Source organism: Petaurus breviceps, unplaced genomic scaffold, assembly GCF_028583685.1.
Source record: "Petaurus breviceps papuanus isolate PSGF00001 unplaced genomic scaffold, PetGlider_PUasm1.0 90919, whole genome shotgun sequence".
NCBI lineage: Eukaryota > Metazoa > Chordata > Mammalia > Diprotodontia > Petauridae > Petaurus > Petaurus breviceps.
Genome location: NW_027187378.1, coordinates 46370321 through 46392381, shown reverse-complemented (window position 1 = coordinate 46392381; position 22061 = coordinate 46370321).

Below are 22061 nucleotides of genomic sequence, written 5' to 3'. Positions count from 1 at the left end.
CCAGCTGTCACTACATATACTCTAGCTATGTGAACATGAGCAAGTCACTTTAATTCTCAGTGTGTTCAGGGAATTATCTAAGACAAGTTTCCCAAACTTATGAAATCATAGATCCAATCAACTCTCTTTGGTGTTGATTTACTCCTTTTGAGGAGCCTTAAATCTCTCTCTCTCTCTCTCTCTCTCTCTCTCTCTCTCTCTCTCTCTCTCCCCCCCCACCCCTCACACACACACACATTCATGGAATTTGTATTGGGGACCCCATTTTTTAAATCATTCTAACTTGGTACAACCTGTAAGAAATTGCGCCCTTTGCTTTCTAGGACTCGTGGCTATCTTTATACTACTAAGAAACATGAAAGAACTTTGCTGGAAGACAAATAGTCCTATATATGCATATGTAAGTCATACATAAATTAAAGATAGACTGGGCAGCTAGATGGGGCAGTGAGTACAGATGTACTTGGAGGCAGGAAGATCTGAGTTCAAAGTTGATCTCAAACATTTCTTAGATGTATACCCAGTCACTTAAATTATTAGAATCTTGTAATAGTAATGGAATTTGAATATCCCCTTGTATTGGCAAGCTAACAGGTACTTGGCACTTAGTTTCAAGTTAATTTATATCAAGGGTCTGGTAAGAAACAGAAGGTATGAACCCCTGTTGCTGACCTAACAGGAAGGGGTGGAACAGGGAGAAGCTAATACCTTATATAAGAAAAAAAACACAAGCTGGAGAGTCAGAATTTCATGGAACAAGCCACATGGAGGCTGGGGAGGAGAGACCCAGGCTGAAGAAAGTGATTTTGATTTTAAGAATGGAGCTTATGCTGGCAGAGCTTCTTCCAGAGCCAGTCAGAACTTCTAAGAGAAAGTGATTTTGAGAACTGAGCTTATGGTGGTGGAGCTTCGTCTAAGAGCCATCCAAAACTTCTGCTGAGAGCATTCAAGAACCAGATGGAGCTGCTGAAGACTTCCAAGGGCCAGCCAGAGCTGCCAGAGGAAGCATCACTGTGGTGTTGGTAATTTGTCTGTCTGTGGCTTTGTTGAGCTTTGTCTTCCCAGGAGCAGAAACTGTGAAGGACTTCAGGTGTACTGGACACTGTGAGCTTCCATATGGAACAGGAACTACATGGAGAGCTGGACAAGGAACTGGGAGCTATCTGCCTTTGAACTCAGGTGACAGTGGGATAGATTTGGACAGGAGCTGGGACCATGGAAGAGGAACCATGGAAGCTGAGAGCCTGCCTCAAGTCAAGATGAAAAGACCTCTCCTTTGGTATTTAATGATGACTGATGAGATTGTGACCTAGGGATGGATGGCCTTTATACTTTCCACTATCCCTTAAGAATGTACTTAGTAGAGACTGATGATATAGTAACTTGATTGCACCCCATGGGATGCAATCTTTGTACTTTGACCTTTGTACTTTGTGTCAATTAAGGAGGCTTGCCTCCTTAAGGGTGATTGAATTAAGAATTTACTAAATGAAGGGCATACTAGATGAATGTTATCTTTTGCTTAAAACTATGTGACCACTTTGGTGAAAACTATGTGGCCACTTTAGTGGTAAGTTGTGAAGTTATAACATTCTAAATGCCGTATTTTGATTTTCTGTGAATGTTTTGCTCTGGTTTGTTACTGAATAAATAAAGAGTTTGCTATACTGTGTAATCAGAACCTTGAAAGCTATTCACAGCAGCAGTCCTCTGGAAAGCTGCTTGTGCTTAGCTTTACAAATCTCAGTGTCCTTATCTATAAAATGAGGATAATAATAATAATAATAATAATAATAATAGTGCCTACTTCATAGGATTGTTGTGAGAATTAGTTTTAATCTTAAGGCACTATATAAATGTAGTATATGTGGCTCATATGGGCAGCTAGGTGGTTCAGTGGATAGAGTGCCTGCCCTGAAGTGAGGAAGATTCATCTTACTGAGTTCAAATCTGGCTTCAGACACTTACTAATTGTGTGATTCTGGGCAAGTCACTTAACTCAGTTTGCCTCAGTTTCCCCATCTGTAAAATGATCTAAAGAATGAAAGGGCAAACTACCCTAATATCCCTGTCACAAAAACACCAAAGAGTCAGACGCAAGTGAACAGCTGTCTCAGGCTTCCATGCAGGCTTCTTATGATAACACTTAACTTTTATTTGTTTCTAACTTTCATCTAGGTGTCTTCAATTCCCTTGTAAGCAGAAATATAACAAGGCATGGACTGTGTCCAAGTTATTTGCATAAACATACACAGACATAAAGATCATGGAAAAGACTCATAACCAAGGTAATAGGTGATCAAACAAATTGAAACAAATTTGTCCTATATCATCATGCCAGACTTATATAGCCATGCTGGGATTGAGGCTTCGTAAGTAGTCAGAGACCTCCAGGTTTGTGGGCGGTCTAGCAGTCCTCATAGTGGTCTCCTCTGCCCTCTTCAGGAATTTCTCAGTTTATGAGATTATGTATAAAATGAAAAGTTCGTTTTTATTCATTATGCTGAAACAAATTGCTCCTTTGCAAACTACAGCAACTGTATACATATGTAGGTCCAAGAAATCTCTCACATGTCTAGACTTGACATTCTGCCTGGCATCTGCTTTTTTTTTAAGATTTAGGGGTTCTACCACTCTTCTTCCAATTACAATCTGTCTCAATAGTTGCCATCTGGCTCTTGTTGTTTCTGTTAATGCTATAGATATGTTCTTGTGGAAATATTAGCTCTTTTTTGAATGAGACTGCCTTGGCCAACATGCTTCTGGGCTAGTCAAGAGAGTTTCAGCTCTTTTGTTAAGAGGAATATAATTCTGACCATGGGATCATAGCAGTTCCCTCTGGAAAAAAGTTCTAATTTTATCCTGCAAATATCCTTTATATGTCCTGTATATATCTTGTTTGAGTGTTGTTTCTTCCCATTATATCATGAGCTCCTTGAGGGCAGGGAATGACTGTTACTTTGTAAGCCATGATCACAATGTTTTCCATACTGATTGATTGGAAGAGTCCTTTATGATTGCTAAGTATACTTACTTCAATTTTTAAAAAATATTTTTATGAATTAACAATAATTTCTGTTTTACTCATTTTAACCTATAGATTATGACAATAGAAGCCCATAAATGTTGGGCAATTTTCATAAAGTCACACAAAATACAAAGTAAAGAACTGGGATTTGGACCCAGGTCTTCTTACCTCTATAAAGCTTTGATTTCACTACTGTCTTTCCTCTTTCCTATGACAGCTATCAAAATTCTTGAGGAGAGTTTTTAGTCATCCTTCCCAACCATAAACACATAAACATATACACACACACACACATATGCACATGCACAAACACACACACATCCCCAACACCACCAAATCTTTTCTCTTCCTGTGGTAACTTCTTGACTATTTCAAATAGTTGTGAATTCACTCCATTCTGAGATTACCCATGTCACTTTTGAATTACTCTGATTTTGAAGATTTGTCCTTTTATGTAGAACCAAAATTTGGCTTTCTATTAATTCCACCCACTTCTGCAAGTTCTGCCCTATGTCGCCAACTAAGACACTACATCATCCTGCCTTTTCTATCCAGAGCTGTGTGATTTTTCTCAGCGGGAATTAATCAGCATGGGTAATAGGCTTGATAGGCAAGAGGATTATCTTGGGTTTGAAGCTCCCTCTCCCTCCCATTACCCTGACATATTCTGTGTGAGTTTAATTGAGATGGTGACTCCGAGAAGCAACATCCACCCTGTCCTCATAGATCATTAAAAAATTTGGCCTATTTTAAGTTGGTTGCAAATTGTCAAGGTACCATGCATTCACTCTTTCCTCTGAATGATTGATTGACATGCTCAGAGCTAAGAAAATACCAACAGAAACCTCATCCCATAGTTTGGAGCAAGGACAGACATGAAAAGGTATGAGAAACTGATTCTCAGATGTGATAGCTGTCATTGTTAATTAAGAAGGGACAAAACTATGAATGAAACCTAGGTTTCCTTCCCTAAAGTCCATTTATTTTTCTAGTAAATTGTTTTCCACCTTCAACCTCCTAACAAATGTATGGTTTTATTTCCTTCCAGACTTTATTGACACCAGTATTAGGTCACAAAAACAGGACTGATTCAGTGTCGTCTTCTTTTGGAGAAAATTTAATCTCTAGTCTCTTTAAACGGCACCTAAATGATATTTTTAAATTAAAAAATATGGTATTTAAAGTTGCCAACCACATTGTCTATAGCTTGGGATATTTTGAAATTTGTCATTTTTCTCCATAGGCTGATAGTACAGACTATTTACGACTGGGAGCTGTAATTCACAGCCAAGTTGTAGAGAGGACTCCAGAAGAGGCTACATACATCTTCTCACTATCAATTACTAGCCACAGGCCATTGGGTATATAGAACAAACTGACACTGAAAGCAATTTCTGTGATGTTATATAATGCACTTACAGAAAATCTGAGGTATTTTTTTTCTTTTAATTGCAGAATTTGTGGGAATAATTTTCTATACTGCACACTAGGGAGCTCTTCATTCTATTTGGTGCATGGCTATACTCCTCCGATTGTTGTATACTTAAGACAAACAATCACACAGCAGCTTCTTATCTTGACTACTTGAAAGTCATATCTATAATCCCAATGTCAATTTATTAATTGCCTATTGGCAAGAGGCCATGTGGTAAACTGGATGGCATGCTGGACTTCCAGTCAAGAAGACCCTATTTTTGCCAACTAGCTATGTGACTACCTGCAAGTCTAGAACAGTCAACCAGCATCTATTAATGCCTTATGTGCCCAGCATTGTGCTCAGTGCTAATGATACAAATAAGGGCAAAAATAGCCCCTGCTTTCAATGCTCACAGTCTACTGGGGAGATAATAGGCAAAGAAGTATGTGCAAACAGGGTAGATAAAAGATAAAGGGGAGTTGTTTTTTTTTTTTTTTAAAGCAATCGGGGTTAAGTAACTTGCTCAAGGTTACACGGCCAGGTGTTTCTGGGTGGGTGCTAAGTGTCTGAGCCCGGGATTCGATCTCCAGGTCTTCTCAGCACTGGAGCCGGTGCTCTTACTCGCTGTGCTACCTGGCCACGATAAATTGGAGTTTTATCAGAGGGAAGACACTAAGATTAAGGAGGTCTGGGAAAGGTTTCTTGCATAAGGTGACATTTTAAGTGAGCCTTAAAGGAAACAGATGAGGAGGAAAAATATTACAGGCATGGAAGATAGCTAGTGAAAATGCACAGTCAGAAGATGGAGTGACATATGTGAGGAGGAGCAAGGAGGCTAGTGTCACTGGATCTCAGAGTAAAGGGAAGGAAGGAAGATATAAGACTAAGCAGACAGGAAGGAGCCAGGGTATGAAGGGCTTTAAAAGTATGAGGATTTTACATTTGATATTGGAGGTCATAGTGAGCCACTGGAGTTTGTTGAATGCTAATGGTCCAATTTGTTTTAGGAAGATTGATTTCATAGCAGAGTGTCATGTTACCTCTCTGAGCCTCAGGAAACTCTCTCAGACTATAAATTATAGAGCACTATTTAGTGATATATGGTAGTAGAAGGAGTTAATATTACTGAGATTCCTAGACAGGAAAAAAAAAGCCATAGGTGCTTAATATATTGACATTTATAGGCCATAATCTGGGTGACTCAGAAAGCTCTTCTATAGTCAGGAGAATAGAAGAAACTTCTTATTGGAGCCTGAGGGTCAGGTTTGACTAAATCCATACTTAGGAACATTTTGTATAAATCAGTGGTTAAATCTAATCACCAATAGAACATCTGGATAACCCACCTGGTATCACATATCTCCTCTCTTAAGCTGCTACATTCATCTAAAGTTGTATAGCAGCAGCAGTAAAGACCATCTCTCATTCAAATTTGTTCACAGGATGACTGTATATTCTTGACATTTTGGAATATAGACAATAAAGGAAGAACTAATATTAATCAATAGACTGGAAGAGGTATAACCCAGAGAACCAGATCTCAGAATACACATCCCTAAATTGATAACTAAGTGATGTTATCAGAAAAACACCCCAAGAAGTCCCTGGCTTTACTTTTTTTTTTTTAATTAACTTATTTTTTTAAATTTGTGGAATAAAACAAGCATTTCCGTAACACTGTATGACAAAAAGATGATTGCAAATGAAACCACAAATTCTCTATTTACAACTTACTATTCCATTTAAACACACAATCAAGTAAATTTCCTTCCCTCTCTTTTTTCTCCCTTCTCTATCTCAGAGATGGCTACCATTAGACACAAGTAGGTATATCTATATTTATATATTATTCTATACTATTTCTGTTTATCAGTTCTTTCTCTGGACATAGATAGTGTCTTTCTTTATATATCCTTTATAGTTAATTTGGGAATTTCTAATAGTCAAAATGACTTATTCACTACTTCTTGAAGAGATGGGTGAGAAAAGTAGAATGGGTGATAGAAGGGTCTCAGGCAGGTTAAGTAGCCAGGAAGTAGTTGATAATCAGAAATAGAAAGTGGCTAGATCTAATGAGGTCACTGAATTTCTCCATTTAGTCAACTTCTATTTTCTCCAGCTTAACAGGAATGTGCTACATGTCAACTACATGTTGGTAAGCAATTTTGGTGATTATATTGCAAGAAAACATTAGAATTCTGTTTGAAATAATAAAAGCTAACATTTATATACCATTGTAATATTTGCAAAGCACTTTACATACATTATTTTATTTGATCCTCATAAGAACTCTGTAAGGTAGGTGCTAGCATTAGGAAGCTGAAAGCTAACCCTGTCTTGTCCAGGGATACACAGCTAGTAACTGACTGAAGCCATGTATGAAACCAGGTCTTCCTGACTCTAAGTCTAAATTCTATCCTCTATTATCACCTAACTGCTGAAATAAAATCAACATACATTTAAAAGCTTTGAGTAAACCTCCAAGGCAGAGAATACACATACCCACATACACCCCCCCCAACACACACATGAGTTTGTCACAGCTGACCTTAATAAGGTTTAGGTGGGAAAGACACCAAAAAGAAAGTCAAGAACTGAGGGTCTGACTTTAAGCAAGTAGGGAGGGGAAGAAGAATTTTGGATATAGAGTGTGCACTTTAGTGCTTTTGCCAGTACCAAGTTTTGATAATTTAGGCACAAAATGTTAAGCTGGTTTCCCTTGTGGAGTAGAAGGGAAGGTATCTCTGCTCTCCAGGTTATCAGGGAAAATGCAAGGAAATCTTCAAGGAAGAAATAAGAAAAAAAAAAGGGAAGTGGAATGGACAAACCTTCAACCATATCAGTAGGTTTGAGGATAGAAGAACATTACACAGATAAGAAAGGAAGGACCATGGAACACTGAAATGAATTCATACCTAGACAGTCTCTGGTGCTCCAATAGATGGTGGTGGGGATCCATTGGTTTTACAAGTTAAGAAGTCACAGATTATAAATTTAGAATTACAAGATTCCATTGAGATTGAGAGCATTTAGACCAAAGTCATTTTCAAGAGAATGACTTGCCTAAGGTTACAGAGATAATAGAGCAGATATTTGTTGACCTTACATAAATAATGGATAGATCTACTGTTCTTCAAGGGCTTGTGCAGCCTCCTAAGACTTATGGAACAACAACCACGACTACCCTCAAATGACAAAATGTGCTAAGGTATATTGCTAAGGATTGTGAAGCACCAGGTTAAAAATGAAAGAGAAAACAACAATAAAACATCTTAAGACCTTAGGGGATTTTTTTTACATTTTTTTGAAGGAATTTGATTCATAAAGGTTAGATTTCATTTTTTTTCCCATGAGTACATTTTAAATTTTTATTGTTCTGAACTTGACAAACACCAAAAAGCACGAACATTTCCATATACAAAGAACAGAAAAAGAGGATTGCATTTGAAACCATGAACCTCAAGTTTACCCAATTTTTCTTTTTAAAAAAGTATATGATATGTATTTGTATGTAAAATGTGTAAGATGAATGTATATTCAGTATATTACTTTCTTTTTCTTTCTTTTTGGAGAGGGAGCACAGGGCAATTGGGGTTAAGTGACTTGCCCAAGGTCACATGCCTATAAGTGTTAAGTGTTTGAGGTAAAATTTGAACTCAGGTTCTCCTGACTCCAGGGCTGGTGCTCTATTCACTGCACCACCTACCTGCCCCAGTATGTTACTTTCAGAATGGTCCTATTTGCCTCGGTATCCCTCTGAACTGTTTTAATTCTCTTCTGTGCATTATTTTAATTACAATAACAATTATATTATTTAATTGCATATTGATGATTTGCCTTGCCTTCCCTTGCCTTTTCTCCTCTTCATCCCCCTTCTTCTTCTGACTTTACTATCATTGCCTAAAGTTAAACTACACATCTCTGAACACCTGCACAAAAATGGGTTATACGTAGTGAGGGTTGGCAAAAGATATATTTTTCTAGGTCTTAGAATTCTTTTCTCATCAAGATGGGTTTAAATTGAAAATGGCCAAACCTGATACTATGGAAAATAACAGATGCAACGTAAGAAGACTGGCAGACACAAAGATCAAGCTTTCTCAGAAAAAGAGTTCTAGGAACAAAATCACTAGACATCAAAGATTACATATAAACTAAAAGTGTATGAAGAATAAAGAGGATGAACTAGAGATCTAAATTTGGGAACCAAATTGACAGTCAGAGTTGCCATAGACTTAGAATGAGTTTCTTGAAGGTTCTACTTCATTTAAAAGGAACTGAACAACTAAAAAGAATGATTAGTTTTGTATGTGAAGAAAATCAACAAACACATATAGGGCAATTTATGAATTGAAAAGGGAAGGAATATGATAAAGAACATTCAGGTTAATATCAATTAGAGGACAGTATGTTATAAAGGATGTAATCAAATAAATGTATGACAGGAAGGAGGAGGTAGGATAGTCATATTGCAAAGGTGAGAGATTACTCATGATCAGCTAGAATCCTACATTCTTACCTTAGAAAGGTGGTTTTAGGGAGATACCCATGAATAGGACAGATAAGAAACTAGAGTGATGAATGAATTTTATAATATAATTTTAAAAAAGAAAACAAGTTGAGCATAATGAACTTTCAAGCTTGCACATTTAATTCTTTTTTTGCTTTACCTATGTTTTGTCTATGAAAATCTTCATTTTCATTGGTGTTGGTGAATTCAGAATAAAAAAAAGGTAAAACTGCAGGTGCAAAAAATGAAGTCTTTTCACCTGTTTTGTCAGGGACTCCCTGTATTCAATTTATAGGAAGGTATGAACTGTAGTCCCACAGGACAGACAGGAATGGGTGGGTTGTAATCTGTGTCATTCAAGAAAACTCCCAAATCAATGAGATAGATGACAGTTACATTTGGATATGTGAGTTTTGTTATAGACTATTAATCTCCTGTATTTCATAGGAGAAATTCAAGAAATGCATCCCTGAAACAAAGATGAAAATAATGAAGGTTCTTGGTCTTTTAAGAAGTGTGTCGAGAACTCTAAAGGCTAGAATTGACTAACAATGACATTTTCAAAAAGTTTATTTTATTTTGAAGCATATTTGGGAGCAATAAAAGGACAAGAGAAAGTGCAAGGACACTGTTTAGCATGGATGACGTGTAGCAGGTAAATGACAGTGAGAATATTGAATTCGTCAATTCTTATTTTGCTATTTTTTCTGTCTAGAAGAATGACCTTTGAAGACAGAAAAACAGAATAAAATTGTTAATTTAAGTTAATTAATATTTATTAAGTGCTTCCTTGGTGTCAGGCACCATGCTAAGTTCTAGGGATAGAAAGCGAGGCAAAAACTGCCTCTGCTCTCAAGGAACTCATAATATAATGGAGGAGAATCTAATGGCTAATAATAACTTGTATTTGTATAGCACACCATTGTGGTGACTGTTTTTGTATGTTATCCTAATTATACTCTATATGTGTGTGTATGTGTGTGCATATGTCTATATCTATCTACCTATCTACCATCTATCTATATATTCTTCCCTCTTCAAAAAAATACTGATGTGAGTGGGATTTAATCATTGCCCATCTCTGTCCCATTTCCCCCACTATGTAAAATCATTTTTCCATCCTACTTTACCCTTACCCTTTCTCCTAGAGCACCTCTTTTTCTGACCTCTTCTTTTTGTGGAGGGGAGGGGGGAATTACTCCAACATAATCTCCTTATCCTCTTTCTACATAAATTCCTTCTAATTGCCCTAATGACAATGTTCTTGGGAGTTGCATTTATCATCTCCCCATATAGTGATATGAACAATTTAATTGAGTCCATTATGGTTTTGCTTTCATGTTTACCTTTTTATTCTTCTCTTCAGTTTTGTGTTTAAATGTCAGATTCTCTTGTATTTTCATCAGGAATGCTTGCAAGTTCTCTATTTGATTAAATATTCATTTTTTTTAACCCAAAGGACTATACTCAATTTTCCTGGGTAGATGATTCTTGGTTGTAATCCTAGTTCCTTTACTCTCTGGAATATCATACTACAAGTTCTTCACTTTTTTAACATGGAAGCCGTTAAATCTTATGTGATCCTGAATGTGACTCCATGATTTGAATTTTTTTCCCTTTTTTTGGCTTCTTGCAATATGTTTTCCTTGACTTGGGAGTTCTGTAATTTGTCTTGATATTCTTGGGAGTTTTCATTTTGGGATCTCTTTCAGGGGGTGATCAGTGGTTTCTTTCAATTTCTGTTTTGCCCTCTGGATCTAAGGTATCAATGCCGTTTTGTTTGACAGTTTCTTGAAATGTGATGTCTAGTCTCTTTTGATTATGGGTTTCTGGTAATCCAATGATTCTTAGAACCAGAGAGTAAAATACAAACTGAAATAGTCCATCAATGAAATCCTGAAAGTGTTTCTAAAGTGAAAATTCCCTGAAATACTATAATCAAATTCTAGCTCCTAGGTCAAAGATCAATTTCTCTTTGAACCTCTAGATATAAGAAACAGGGTAGTTTTCTTCTATAATTTCTTGAAATATGATATCTAGACTCTCTTTTTAATCTTAAATTGTATTTCCTCAACCGATTTCCTAGGTCAATTGTTTTTCCAGTATGAAATTTCATGTTTTCTTTTATTTTTTATACTATTTTGACTTGTCTTTATTGTTTCTTGATGTTTCATGAAATCATTACCTTCTACTTGTCAAATTCTAATTTTTAAGGAATTGTTTTCCTCAGATTTTAAACCTTATTTTTTCCATTTTGGTCAATTCTGATTTTTAAGGAGTTCTTTTCTTCAATTTCTTTGTGCCTTTTTTTATTATTAGACCAATTCAGTTTAAACAAATTTTAAAAATAAATAAATTTATTTATTTTTTTAGTTTTCAACATTCATTTCCACATGATTTTGAGTTACAAATTTTCTCCCCATCTCTCCCCTATCCCCTGCCCCAAGAAAACAAGCAAACTGAATACCCTTTCTCCCAATTTGTTCTCTCTTATATTCTCTCCCCCATCCCTCCCCCTTACTTTTTTGCAGAGCAGGATGGATTCCTCTACCCCATTGCCTGTATATCTTATTTCCTTGCTGCATGTAAAAAACAACTTTTAACATTTTTTTTTTGCCTTTTGGAGGGCAATTGGGCTTAAGTAACATGCCCAAGGTCACACAGCTAGTATTTTTGTGTGGGTGTTAAGTGTCTGAGGCCAGAACCGAACTCAGGTCCTCCTGACTCTGGGGCTGATGCTCTACTCACTGTGCCACCTAGACGCCCCTATAACATCTGTTTTTAAAAACTTTGATTTCCTGATTCTTTTCCTTCTTCCCTCCTTACCCACTCCAACTAGGGAGACAAGCAATTCAATATAGGTTGTACTTGTGTAGTTACACAAAACATTTCCATGTAGTTATATTGTGAAAGAGTAACTATATTTCCCTCCATCCTATCCTGCCCCCCATTTATTCTATTTTCTCCTTTGACCTTGTCCCTTTTCAAAAGTGTTTGCTTCTAACTACCCTCTCTCCTAATCTGGCCTCCCTTCTATCATCACCCCCCTTATCCCCTTCCCTGCTACTTTCATGTAGGGTAAAATACCCAATTGAGTGTGTATGTTATTCCCTCCTTAAGCCAATCCAATGAGAGTAAGGTTGACTTATTTCCTTTCACCTTCCTGTTCTTCCCCTCCATTGTAACAATTTTCTCTTCTTTTATCTGAGATAATTTACCCTATTTTTTTTTTTTTTTTGCTTTTTGGAGGGCAGTTGGGGTTAAGTGACTTGCCCAAGGTCACACGGCTAGTTTTTGTGCTAAGTGGCTGGATTTGAACTCAGGTCCTCCTGACTACAGTGTCGGTGCTCTATTCACTGCACTACCTAGCTGCCCCTAATTTACCCTATTCTATTTCTCCCTTTCTCCTTCTCCCAATATATTACTCTCTCTCCTCTTAATTTTATTTTTTATCATTCCTTCATAATCAACTTCTCCTGTGCCCTTTGTCTATGTATACATGGGCACACACACAGATATACACACATATACCCTCCTATACATACATATTCCCTTCAACTATCGTCATACTGAGAAAAATCTTATAGGTTAACAATTATCATTTTTCTATGTAAGAATGTAAATAATTCAACTTGAACAATTTCCTCATGATTTATTTTTCCTGTTAGCCTTCTCATGCTTTTCTTGATTCTTGTATTTGAAAGTCTAATTTTCTTTTCAGCTCAGGTCTTTTCAATGAGAATGCTTGAAGGTCCTCTATTTCATTGAATATCCTTATTTTTCCCTGAAGTATTATACTCAGTTTTGCTGAATAGGTGATTCTTGGCTTTAATCCTAGCTCCTTTGACCTCTGGAATATCATGTTCCAAGCCCTTTGATCCTTTAATGTAGAAGCTGCTAGATTCTGGATTATCCTGATTGTGTTTCCACAATACTCCAATTGTTTCTTCCTGACTGCTTATAATATTTTCTCCTTGACATTGGGACTCTGAATTTTGGCTATAATATTCCTAGGAGTTTTCTTTTTTGGATCTTTTTAAAGAGGTAACTAATGAATTCTTTCAGTTTCTATTTCACTATCTGGTTATAGAATATTAGGGCAATTTTCCTTGAGAAGTTCTTGAAAGATGAGGTCTAGGCTCTTTTTTTGATCATGGCTTTCAGGTAGTCCAATAATTTTGAAATTATCTCTCCTGAATCAATTTTCCAGTTCAGTGTTTTTTAAATGAGATATTTCACATTGCCTTCTATTTTTTCATTTGCTTGGATTTGTTTCACAGTATTTTGATTTCTCATAAAGTCATTGGCTTCCATTTGCTCCAGTCTAATTCTGAAGGAATTATTGTCTTCAGTGAGCTTTTGAAATTCCTTTTCCATCTGGGCAAATCAGCTTTTTAAGGCATTCTTCTCCTCATTGGTTTTTTGGGCCTCTTTTGCCATTTGAGTTAGACTATTTTTTAAGGTATTATTTTCTGCAGTCAGAGTGTTGACTTGTATTTCATGATTTTCTTACATCATTCCCATTTCTCTTCACAATGTTTCCTCCACTTCTCTTACTTGATTGTCAGAATCCTTCTTGAGCTTCTCCATGACCTGAAACCAGTTCATATTTTTCTTGGAGACTTTAGATGCAGGAGTTTTGACTTTGTTGACTTCTTCTGGTTCTATGTTTTGATCCTCTTTGTCCCCCAGAAAAGGATTCTATAGTCTGATTGTACTTCCTCTGTTTCCTCATTTTACTAGCCAATCACTTGACTTTTTGAACTCTTTGCCATGGCACAAGTCTGCTTCCAGAGGGGAGTGTTCTGTGTCCCAAATTTCTGGAGTTTTGCACAGCTGTTGTCAGAGTTATGAAAAGGCCACCCTCTTTACAACCACAACAAGTTCTGCCACCTCAGCATTCCTCATCTCAAGACCTCTACCCAAGACTTTGATCCAGATGCAAGTAGGACAAAGTAAGAGCAATTCCCTTCTGAAAGGTCACTTTGTCCCTTTACTATCTGCAGGCAAGTAGCTCTGGAGGCAGTCACATGGCAGTAGTTGCAGCTGCTGCCACCTCCACTGCCCTGGGGGTAGGGGCCAGACAGCACTCTTTTCTTACCCATTTTCAACAGACCCTACTGACCTTTTACTTTCTTTCTGGCATTTATGGGTTGTGAAGTCTGAAAACCACCACTGCTGCCAGTTATTCACTCTCCTAAAGTCTGCTCTGGCACGTCTGTGCTGCAAGTCTATACCACCTCAGATCTGGGCCAGCGTGGCTCACATAGGACTGGACTCTGTTCCCAGCTTGGTGTGATAGACACTTCCTCTTGCCTGCCAGGCTGCTTTAAGTGGGAGATTTGTTTTTCTCTGTTACTTTATTAGTTCTGTATTTCTAAAATTTATATAGAATCATTTTTTACAGGTATTGGAGGTGGTTGGAGTGGGAGGTCAAGCAAGTTCCTGCTTTTACTCCACCATCTTGGCTCTGCCCCTCCCCCCGCCCCCATTCTGTTTTTTTAAGGTATTATTTTCTTCAGTATCTTTTTGTGCTTCTTTTACCACGCTATTGATTCTCTTTTCATCATTTTATTTTATCGCTCTTATTTATTTACCCTATTTTTCTTCTATCATTCTTAGATATTTTTTAGCTCATTCAGAAATTCTTCCTGGGTTTGTGTCCAATAATTTTTTTTTGGAGGCTTTGCTTGTAGCTGTTTTCACATTATCCTCCTCTGAGTTTTTGTCCTGATTTTTCCTGACACCATAGTTGGTCAAGGTATTTTTTCTTTACTCATTTTACGAGTCTATTTCTTGAGTTTGAACTTCATATTTAAGATGGGTTTTGCTCACCTAGGGATGTAGAGGCACTGTTCTAAGCTTTAGCCTTTTTACTGCTGCTGTTTTTCAGATCTGTTTCTGGAGGTCTGTAAGGTTTTTGATGCTTCTAAGCCATAGTGATCCAGGGAAACAAGTGGCCATTACTCCCCTGATCTTTGCTCTGGTCTTAATCCAGGAAAGATCCTTGCTTCTTTGTAGATAGTGCTCCTCATGACCTTATTACTGTGCCCAGGTTCTCTATTTTCTTGTGAATGACCATAAGCATTCTTTTCCATCCTATAACTGTGACCAGAGACCCTGCTCTCATGTAGCTATAAGCATTAGTGTTCCTCTCTACCTTGGAACTGCAACCAGGTCTATGTTCTCCTGTGACTGGCCACAAGTGTTCCTATCTGCCCTGGAACTGTAACCCATAAATGTTTTTGGGTAACAGAGTTGTTGGTCATTGCCAGTTTCACCCAGTGTCAGCTCCCCTGACCTATTGTTTGACACCTTTACCATCTCCATGCTGAGAACTCCTGAAGCTCCTTCTCCTGCTGTTGCATCCACAGCTGATCTTGCCACTGCATGTGCTCCAGTCTGACCCTGACTCTGTTATCGCAGATGTATCTTTAAGACCTTTTAACTTATTTTGGGCTAAAAAAGAAATTAACCTTAACCTTTTGTAGGTTCTGCCACTCCAGAATTCAATTTAAGAAATTATTTAAAAATTATTGGAGTGGAATTCTACTGGTTTTCTGCCTCTACTCTACCATTTTGGCTCCATCCCCCATGAGACAGATGATTAATCAGCCAGGGAGATTAAGAAGGGATGATTGAAGAGATAGGAGGAAAACCAGAAGAGATCTTGGTCTTAACACCCAGAGAGGAGAAAGTATCCAGGAAAGAGTGGTCCATAATATTAAAGTAGATGGATATAACATAAATTCATACCATTGCTATATAGAAACAAAAAAAAATCCTGAAGGAAAAACAGATGTCCAGAAAAGTTCCACTCAGACTATGTATTAAAACCATAAACTCTTAGAAGCAATCTAAAGCCAAAGCATAGTCACAACTGTATGGATGCAATTACAAAATATTCCACAAAAGAAAATGCCTGAATTAATTAACATATCTAGAAATATGCTCTCCAATTCCTAAAGGATTGATTTATAAGTTAGATAAACTAATAGCAAAATTAATTTAGAACAGCAGATCTAGAATCTCAAAAAAATAATTTTTAAAAAGTAGAAATAAGCAGGGAAATAGCACTTCTAGACCTCAAATGATACTATAAAGATATAATAATGAAAACAACTTGGTATCATTTTACAACCAAAAAATGTAGGTCAGTGGAACAATTTCTAAGCAACTCTTCTAAAAAAGAAACAGAAATAATTGAACTCAATAACTCAGAGATCAATTAAACAAGAAAATTAATTACTAGGGGTAGAAGTCCTGATTTGACAAGAATTGTTGAACAAACTAGAGAGTAGCTTGGAAAAAAATAGTTTTAGACTAATAATTTACAATAAATCAATATAAGATATAAATTGATTTGTGACGTGAATATAAAGGGAAAGAATGTGATATATGGAAGAAATATTTTAGACATGGCATGGATGAGACTTGGCTACTGATTGCACATGGGTAGTGATAGAAAGTTAAAAATCAAGGGTGACTCTAAGTTTGTAAACCTGGGTCATCTTAGGGTTAGTCTTGGTCCTGAAGAGAAACTATTAAGTCAAGAAGAAGTTTGTTTGGGGAGATAATTAGATTAGTTTAAAAACCATTAAGTTTTGAGCATTTAAAGATTTTTTTCCATGTTGGTATTATAAGTAGAGATAAAAATATTAATGGTCCTGGAATATGACTCCCACAGCTATCCATCAACAAACACAGATTTTTCCAGTGAAGGGCAAGTGAAATGAAACAAGTAAAACTCCAGATGTGGCAAAGCTTCTATTTCCTAGGCATATGCTGTTCTCTCTCTGTCTTTGTCTCTGTCTCTGTCCCTTTCTGTCCATCTCTGTCTCTCTCTTTCTGTGTGTGTATTTGTGTTCCCTTTAATGTCATGGGAATGGGAATTTATGATCTTCCCTGCCCCTAGGCCCTCTGATAAGCTTAAGTGCACCTGGAGTCTCTGGAGGGAGGCTTGTTTTTCAGGAGATACTTTGTGATTGGGCAGTGGGTGAAGAGGGTGTAAGGGTTATGGGATTTAAAGATCTTCCATGCCCCTTTGGACTTGCTGATGTAGCAGGAAGGGGTGGGCAAGAGGAAGTGGAAACCAAGCTATAGTTCTTCCAGTGACTAGCAGTGGCAACGACAGCGGCAGCAGCAGCAGCAGAGGCAGCAGCAGTGGTAGCGGTAGTGCCGAGGTGGAGGTGGAGGTGCAAACCCCTTTTTGAGCCAGCCAGAATTTCTGCTAAGGACTCCTGCTGAGGACTGCCAGGGGCCAGAACTGCTAGGAGCATGCTTCCTGGACGCTGAGTAGTTGCTGTGAGTGGGGAGAGGAAGACCTTTGCCTGAGGTAGCCTGTTCTGTTTTAAAGGCTTGAGAATTTGGGTGTTTTCTACTTTATCTACCTGTGACAATTTCATAACTACTCTGATGGCTTTGACTTTCTGGTTTTGGGACTCAGGCATTTGGTGTTTTAATAAATGTTCTAGCTTTATCCCCCATATAGAAAGCCTGATATATTTTGTGATTAATAACCACATCAGCATATTTATAATTGCCGTAGGCATTGTGAATATTGCATTGCTGATACATTTGGCGACGAGGGTGGGATCACAAAATGTCAGGCCTCTCTTTGGAAGCAGTGGGGCTTTAGAGGGAGAAATGGCTATTCCAGGATGGGAGGATTTGCCTTATTCCTCTCTAGCCAGAGAATGGGCCAAAAGCACAGGACCCTGTGAAAACTGGGAACCAAGGCTAAAAGAGGGAGAACTTGGAGATTTGGAAAGATGTTTGTAAGGAATACCCACAGAACCAGGCAAAGAACTGGCAGGAGTGTGCAGGAGAGTCTGGGTCCTGCTAACAAGTTATTGCCTTATGTGTAAAAGTAGGGATAAGCTGCTGGAGGAAAGAGCTTGTATGGCTAGGGAGTCAGCTGGTGTAAGGGTTATGGGATTTAAAGATCTCCCATGCCCCATGGACGTGCTGACATAGCAGAGCAAGAGAAAGTGAAAAGCCGAGCTAACGGTCCTGTGGTTGGCAGTTGGCGGCGGTTGCCTTTCTATTTTTTTTTTTGAGTTAGGACCCCTGTGGAGCACTGCCAGGGGCCGGAGCTGCTGGGAGCAGGACTTTCTGCTAAGGACTCCTGCTGAGGACTACCAGGGGCCAGAGCTGCTGGGAGCACACTTCCAGGATGCTGGGTGGTTGCTGTGAGTGGGGAGAGGAGGACCTTTGCCTGAGGTAGCCTGTTCTGTTTTAAAGGCTTGAAAATGTGGGTGCTTTCTACTTTATCTACCTGTGCCAATATCATAACTACTCTGATGGCTTTCACTTTCTGGTTTTGGGACTCAGTCTTTTGGTATCTTAATAAATTTTCTAGTTTATTTCCCCAAATGGCAAACCTGATGTATTTTGTGATGGATAATTATATCAGCATATTTGTAATCTCTATAGGCATTGTGAATATGGCATTGCTGATACAGCTGGTTTGCCTGAGGATTCTTCTGTGTCACAGCATTCAGAAGAGCAAACGAGGGACTCATGTGGTCCAGGAACAAGTTACTGTTCATGTAGCTAAAAGGAAGCAAAAAACTAGCAGAAGGAATGTGCATGCGGCTTTTGTATAGGCTGGGCAGAATTGCCCTGACAGCTTCCAGGAGAATGTGTGTGAGGAAAATGGAGCAGGGTTAGATGAGGAGTCTTCTAATGTAGAAGCTTTCCTGATATGAAGAAGAAGACAGGAGAACCACCGGGGCAAAACAGAGTCCAGGGAGATAATTGAGCATTTCACTCAACAGGAGATCACTGATATATTGAATAGATTCACCCAAAGAATGGGGGAGTCTTTAGTGTCTTGGATAGTAAGAATCACTGATGAAGGCACCAGAGGAATTACATTGGACAGTGAGGACTGTTTAAAATTCATAAGTATCAGTCAGAATCCTTTTGTACACCAAGCCAATACAGGGGGATCTTTAAATTTCATTACTATTACAGAGGGTTGTGAAATTCTCTGAGCCAGGAGAAGGCTGTATAAACCATGATGTGAGGCTTTGTTTTGGGGCTCACTTTGAGAAGTGTTGTGTGATTTGACCAGGTGAAACTCTGGGCAGCTGCTGAGCCCCCCCGGCTTTGAAAACCCAGATGTTGATGCTTCCCTCTCTGGTAACTGTGACTAGGTATGGATGGTCAGACAGTTGGAGGCCAATCTGCTGAAATGTTTCTCTGTCTTCTTGTAACTTCTGCTTTGTAACTTGTCTGTATACTCTGAAGTTTGGGGTGCTGACTTTTTCACCTTATCTAGGTAAATGATATGTTTAATTGATTAAAACAAGATTGTTAACCCATTTTGAGTTGCTTTCCTTTAGAAAAGCAGATCTAAGAACTTGTGTTGGCAGTCACCCTGGGGATGGTGGGGTGCTTGCTGCTACATAAGCATATGCTATTCTCTTTCTGTCTTTGTTTCTGTCTCTGTCCTTCTCTGTCCATTTCTCTCTCTCTCTTTCTGTGTGTGTGTGTTTGTGTTCCCTTTATGTGATGGAACCTATTATAGAATTTGGATGATTGTTACCCACTGGTCCAAGGTATACACCAGAATCTGATCTCATTTTAACCTAAATTCAATGCCTGACTTGTCACAGAGATAGCAATAATATAAGATTGATAATAGTTAGCAGGTGGTAGTAATAAACCAAAGCTGAGCAAGTCCATGGTTCATTAACAACAAGCTGTGAAGTAGGTATTTGGTTTCTCTGGTCAAGTGGCTAGGCTATGTGGGAAGGGACCATAAGCAAGGGTGGAAATTGGAGCTAAAGGACTTGACTTTACAAGCTGGAAAATAACCAGAGGAGGGCAAATAGAATGGTGAAAGAATTCAAACCATGTCATAGAATCTGTTAAAGGAACTTGGGATGTTTCAACTGCAGAAGAAAACAAATAGGGAGGATATGACACGTCAAGTGTTGATTTGAAGAATTTTTATGAAGAAAAGGGACTAGACTTCTGCTTATTTACACTAGGATTAGTACCAGTGTGCCAAAAGTTCAGGGAGCAGAGTTTTTCTCAAAAGAAATGTTTATTAATGACCAGAAGTGTTAATAATTAGAATGAATTTCCTTGAGAAGTAATGAGTTCCCAACAAATAGAGGTCTTCATGTGAAGACTGAATTGTATACAGAACATTCTTGCTTCAGGTAGGGGTAGAACTAGTTGACTTTTGAGGTGTCTTCCAATACTGATTCTATAATTCTGTGAACCAGACGCATTGTGTATTTATAATTAGGACTTGATTACTCAGTAGGCTACAGCCTTACTCTCATTTTCTTTTCCATTCACCTCTTCCTTCTAAAGCTATAACTATAGTTCTAACTTCTGCTCTGTCAGGGAATAATGACACAATCTCCCTATGGCTTTTGTGAGTCCCTATCCTATAGACTAGGTATGACTAGCCTCACGTAGGAGTAGTGGTAGATAATTTTCTGCTTCTAGATTTTGTAGCAATTTTGTACTTGTTCAAATCCTTTTTTTTTGGTCGGAGGAAAAGATAAGAAAGTAACTCCATTGACATCTCCAATGTTATGGCCACTTGCTTTGCAAAATATGGATTTCATTCTACTTTTTCCTGGCCCCTCCTCTCTGTACCTCAATTCTGGGAATGGGCCATTACTTGGGAGAAATCAGATCTAAGTAGGTCAAACTAGAGACCAATCTGGGAAGTGACAGGTCAGTTTATAAACACATGGCTGACTGAAAACAAAATCTAGATAATCTTTGTGGTAAGGGAACTGGATTTTTCTGTCTACTAGGAAACCTTACTTTATTTGCTCATCTCAAAAATCAGACTGTCATATTACCAGGCACAATACCAAGGCTCAATAGTTATCTATCTTCAGCACTCTTCATCCTGTGTTCTGTAGCTTACTGTAATTAAGGTTCTTGTTGCATGTGGGATTTTCTCAGAAGACCCTGGCTTCCCCTAATTCCCAGGGAGGCATATGGGGGAATACAGAGTACAAGAAATGCTAGCTTCCTTCTGTCATTTGGATCTAGCTACCTGCCTGAGATACAGATCAGGCCTATGACACTCCCAGAACTTCTTTATCCCTCCAAGTGACCAGGACAATAACACAGGATTTACAATGTTCTAACTCTACCTAGGGAACAAAATGACTTTATTTGACTCTGCTGGGTGACTAGTCATATGTAAGTAGCATAGATAAGTTGTGTGTTTATAAATGCATCAATGTCTATATATACTTCATAAAACTCCCCCCAAACTACAGCCTCTCCTTTAATTTATTTTCCTTCTGCTTGTTTGTTTCTTACTATCTACCTAGTGATGCATAAATCTGTGAAGTCCCTACTCCTACAAAATGTCTCCCATAAAATATATAGAGACTTCAATTATCTGTCAGTCACTGTGACTATTTGTTGCCAAGAACTAAGAGGTAAGCAAAAAGACAGACAAGAACAAGAAATAACTACAAACCACTGATAATATGGCAAACCTGGGGGTGGAGGGGAACTATACAAAGTGGCTGCAATAACTCAAAATAACAGCATTCTGGGAACATTAGCATATTGACAAATAGGCTTATACACCTCAATAGTTCCTGAAGAAATTGGTAGCATTATAGATTATCTCTCCTCCAGTAAAAAGTACCCAGAATTCATGCACAGAAAAATTGCCTTCACTCATATTTGCATCATTCAGTTATGAATATGGCAAACTTTGTGTAAACATCTTAACTTTATGGGAGGTTAGTGGCTTCCCATTAATTAGAGATATTCTGTGTAGCCATATTAACACTCAGGTTTTTTTTCCTCAGTGTTTCACTGGGAAATTATATGCTTACACTTTGGTTCCATATGGTAATACTTGGTATTATGCAGTAATTTTAATAGTTATTGCTTGTATTAATGACAGTCATCATTATGAAGAAATTAATAATTCATTTAAGAATATTTGTGAAGTTCATACTGTTGGTAATAATATTGTGTTAGGTGCTGAGGAGGCAGTTTAGAAAAGAAAGTGGTCCCTATCCTCAGAGAGTTTCCACTTTAGTTGGCATAAATTAGAAAATATTATATTAGGTTTAAAAAAATTCTTAAGACAGGAAAGAATG